At 34.6% G+C, this 5,135-nt stretch overlaps 1 long non-coding RNA gene across 1 annotated transcript; it reads left to right on the top strand.

The window, feature by feature from the left end:
• The first annotated feature begins 1,631 nt into the window (after positions 1-1,631).
• On the top strand, positions 1,632-3,604 carry LOC111088044. Its single transcript, XR_002612665.1, has 2 exons — positions 1,632-1,878; positions 3,439-3,604. It is a non-coding gene; the product is annotated as an uncharacterized LOC111088044 (long non-coding RNA).
• The last annotated feature ends 1,531 nt before the right edge of the window (positions 3,605-5,135 follow it).

The following is a 5,135-nucleotide window of genomic DNA, read 5'->3' as shown; positions in this document are numbered from 1 at the left end:
GACAGACACCTGTGTTGAAAGCGGATGTGAAAATCCAGTCACCCATAAAAAAAAGATAAAAAAGCCATTCATTAGCATTCAAAACTGCACTTTCGATGGCTTAAATCCAGACATCAGGTTAAGGTGTGGGGAGGAAGAATTTGTGACCACGAAGGTGAAACACAAAAACGAGCTGTAAAATCAGAATGCTTTGTTTATTAGTAGAAAGGATGTTCCTGTCATGTGAAGAGCGTATAAACCAATTATAAGGAATGCGAAAAACTAAGGGATTTTAAAAAAAAGTTAGCAATAGAGGACAAAAATTCTGAGATGGAACTAATAAATACTGAAAACAAAACAACAGAAAGGGAAAGTACCATGATTAAGAGGGTACTGAGACAAGATAAATGCAGGTTTTTTATTATCACCCACGACCACCCATCTCAATAATAACAACAGAAAATAGTGTGTATGTGAATTTTTAAATCTCATATTCTTGTCACTTGTCTTTAATTGCATTGAGGACTCCTCATTAATGATATACATCTCACACAACATTTGGCAAGCTGACATTTTTCTCCAAGATAGCCCCCCCCCCCCTCATCACAACGACTGCGCAGTGTGCTACTAGAAATTGTTTTGTTTAATTTCATCTCCTGCTTCATTGCGGCCAATTCCCAACAAATGCGTTGAAGGTAATAAGCAAAAAAGTTATACTGCCAGATGACTTTAGTTCTGTTGCTTGGCCATTGGTTGAAGTTATACGAAGCCAACCGTGAATGGCTATCTAGCTATTGGAGAGGAGGTACTGTCAGAGCTGGTTAACCAATCCAGAGTCTGTTAGGGAAAATGCTTGACAGTATCGGTAGGGAAACTAGCGCCCGACCCGAGATAGACAAGGGCAGATAGATGATAAAGGCAGTTGCTTGTCTGCGTTGATTGTGGAAAGACTGAACGATTCGTGCAGAAGTTTTATTTATTTCTTTATTGTTTTAGTCCTTAACGCTGTAACGTGCACTGGTTTGGGATATCATTACTGGCATATAAGGAGAAAAAGCTTGTACCGCGGACTCTGAATCAATAGCATTACCGTGGATAAAAATTGGAAAGCAATGGAGGCTCCGCTAGTGTTCGCTGTGCGAACGCGTCTTGTCGCAAACAGGAACGCCTGGTTTCTTTTGGCAATGCAGTAGCGTTCCAGAGGTACGTGACGTAAGCCTACGTTTGTAGATTTTGAAAAAGAAGCTTACATAATAACAACCTTTAACTTTAAGGCTTTCAAAATCTCCAAGATAAACGATAACGACAGCAGTGACACTTCCCAGCATAACACTAAGTGAACATTAGGAGAAGATGAATGGTTTATCCTTAAAAAAAAATAAAACTTAGCTTACTAAAGCAAGAAAAGAGTAAACTATGGAAGTGTGTAAAAACTTTGTATAGAACCAGATTTGTCAATTAGCTGGAAGATGTTTTAAATCAAATCGACTTCATTTAGCCCTAAAAACTTGTGCAAGGCCCGTATTAAAGATCCCAATCTTCGCTCGAACAAGCAGAAAGGGTTAATGGAGTCAAACCGAAGAGTTCAAATGGAGAAAGTAATTGGGTTCTCGAGAGCGAGGTATGGAGCTCTTACAGAGTGTTTTTAAACGTAGGAACTTCATACCATGCTCGCGATGATTCCAAGTCCACATCATCAAGGCCAGTCCTGATGTAACATACCAGATACCCACTACAACGACGAGTACAGTTAGGCCTAACTCGGTTACTTTTCACGTCGTTTAGTAGCATACGTTGATGACGATTTTCTTTTTATAATTATTAGTAGTCATACAGTTACAGACTGACATAACCGACCAGTATGATGGAAGATGAAGAACAAATAATACCGAAATAAAGGTAAGAAAGAAGGCTTACATTTGTTGAATAAAAATGCAAGATGCCTTTAGATAAAGTCTTATAACTTATATTTGAATGTTAGGTTGATTCGTACTTCTGTGCCTCACTATACAAGAAAAATGGTTCAATTTCTGATTTAAAAAAACGTTATCAAATGTATTGTTCCAAACTTCGTACGCGTTACGTCGAATACGTTTTTTTGTGTGTATATATATATATATATATATATATATATGTATAATGAATTACATTATACAGGCTCACATAATTATCTTAACTATCTTGGAATCGTGTTTGGGATTTATTTTCGTTAAATGAAGCTGTTATATCATTTAGTTGGTGTTCCTGATTACGCTTTGTCTTAACTTTACATAATTGTGGAGCCCTCAATATATATTCTTGGATCGGTGTATACTTGAACCCCTAGAAATAATATTTTTCCAATAGTACGAAGTGTAAATTATGCACCTTGAAATACAATGACAATACATTTGAAATTCTAAGAACCATTAATATTTTCTATACCAAAAGAAAGAGACCAAAATTCTAATATCGGTGCTATTTTTATGTTCCAAAAAATAACTTTCCCTCACTCTTCGTCAAATGAAGCTTACATTTTCTATATTCGTCACACAGTTTACTATCGAGGTTATATGAGGTTAAAAATCTAATTCGTAGAGAGCTTTCTTCAGTAAGACTAGAAATCCACGTAGAAGAGATCACCTTTGTAATGTTAGATTAGGCATTTCGATTACTATTAAAACTGTGTAGTAGGTTATTTTATGGAAATGTAATATATATAAGTAAACATTCATAAATATTTGGAGGATCAATAAGCACTATATAATTAAAAGCAATACATACGTCTAGGAGTGGAATAATTACAAATGCAGAAGCAAAGGAAATAATAAATATACTTAGGAGTAAATTAATTGTAAATACAGAAGTGAATAGCGAGAGTGACATGATCTACTAAGAGTGGCAAAATTACAAATACAGAAGTTAAATAATAAATATACTTAGTAGTAAATTAATTGTAAATACAGAAGTGAATAGCGAGAGTGACATGTATCTACTAAGAGTGGCAAAATTACAAATACAGAAGTTAAATAATAAATACACCTTGGCATGGAAAAATGTTATATACAGATGTACGACGTGAGTTATATGTATCTATGATTGAAATAGTTACCCATGTAAAAGGAAAATACGCGATAAATATATATATATATATATATATATGTAGAAGTAGAATAATTACAAATATAAAGGAATATATGTAATAATATACTTATGTACAGGAGTGTCATAATTATAAATATACAAGGAAAATGCATAATAAATCGTATATGTAGGAGTGAGATAATTATAAATATAACAACAAATACATGAAGTGTAATAAATATGAATACATAATAAATATCAATGTAGAATTGCTGTAATTAAAATGGGTGGAATTTTCTTTTTTCTGTCAATATCAACAATATGAATTGTATAGAAAATAGTACAATAAACGAAGTTAGTATTCTGAATATCTAATAAGGTTTGTTTTTACTTTAGGCAAATTGGAAAATAAAACTACTTGAAACAATGCTTACGAAGAAAGTAGGATTTTTATGTTGTTAAATACTGGGATGACTTTAGTTACACAAGCATGCAGTGGCGAAAACAAGGAGTTACTTAGCGAACTGGTTGTTAGACTTCGGATATTCGCACAAACCAAAGGCTTTTTTGACCTGAAAGACTAGACGGAAGACAGCTAGTCAGGAGTTACTTAGCGAACTGGTTGTTAGACTTCGGATATTCGCACAAACCAAAGGCTTTTTTGACCTGAAAGACTAGACGGAAGACAGCTAGTCAGGAGTTACTTAGCGAACTGGTTGTTAGACTTCGGATATTCGCACAAACCAAAGGCTTTTTTGACCTGAAAGACTAGACGGAAGACAGCTAGTCAACTGCACCAACCGCCAACTCCTAGGTTACTCTTGTCTGACCGAACAGCGGAATATTATCGTCACCCTTATAACGCACCCACAGTCTCAAAGTATGGAGCGAGTTTGTTTGTTTTTTCAATAAGGGGACGAGAACCACTGGGCCAAAGTTAGCCCTGATAGTTTGCTGAGGTTGGCCATTAGTGCTGCTCATAAGTTTATTAAAGTAAATAGAATATCCAATATACCGAGAAACTCGTCTCATAAATACACACACACAGATAGAGACACGCCCTTTCATTCCTTATAGATACACACACTAAAAAATAAACAAATTATATAAGCTTAAGTTTTACATCACAGAGAGACACGGCCTTTCATTCCTTATAGATACACACACTAAAAAATAAACAAATCATATAGGCTTAAGTTTTACATCACAGAGAGACACGCCCTTTCATTCTTTATAGATACATACACTAAAAAATAAACAAATTATATAGGCTTAAGTTTTACATCACAGAGAGACACGCCCTTTCATTCCTTATAGATACACACACTAAAAAATAAACAAATTATATAGGCTTAAGTTTTACATCACAGAGAGACACGCCCTTTCATTCCTTATAGATACATTCACTAAAAAATAAACAAATTACATAGGTTTAAGTTTTACGTCACTTTGTTTATTAATATATACTCAAGTGTTAGTCATGTAGAGATGTTTAGTTTTTATACCTATATGTTAACGAATAATGACATTACTTTAACCATAGAAGGAACAAGGCTTAAGTTGTGGTCACGGCACCTACGCTATGGCTAGTATGTTTTACCTTCCGCGAGCAGACATGACGGGTTGCATATCAGCGTATGACGATGGTCAGATTATTGGAGTTCTTATTTTATGATTCAACTAGCGATCGGGTTATCAGAGTTCTTATTTTATGATTCAACTAGCGATCGGGTTCTCGGGTTTCTTATTTTATGATTCAACTAGCGATCGGGTTATCAGAGTTCTTATTTTATGATTCATCTAGCGATCGGGTTATCAGGATTCTTAATTTATTATTCAAACTAGCGCTCGAGCCATCAGAATTTTTATTTTATGATTCAACTAGCGATCGGGTTATCATGATTCTTAATTTATTATTCAAATTAGCACTCGGGCCATCAGAATTTTTATTTTATGATTCAACTAGCGATCGGGTTATCATGATTCTTAATTTATTATTCAAATTAGCACTCGGGCCATCAGAATTCTTATTTCATGTTTCAACTAGTGCTGGGGTTATCAGGGTTCTTAATTTATTATTTAGACTAGCAGCC

Source organism: Limulus polyphemus, unplaced genomic scaffold (genome assembly GCF_000517525.1).
Source record: "Limulus polyphemus unplaced genomic scaffold, Limulus_polyphemus-2.1.2 Scaffold3040, whole genome shotgun sequence".
In the NCBI taxonomy this organism is placed as follows: domain Eukaryota; kingdom Metazoa; phylum Arthropoda; class Merostomata; order Xiphosura; family Limulidae; genus Limulus; species Limulus polyphemus.
The sequence above is the reverse complement of the archived record's forward strand: the minus strand, read 5'-3'. Positions and strand labels throughout refer to the sequence as shown.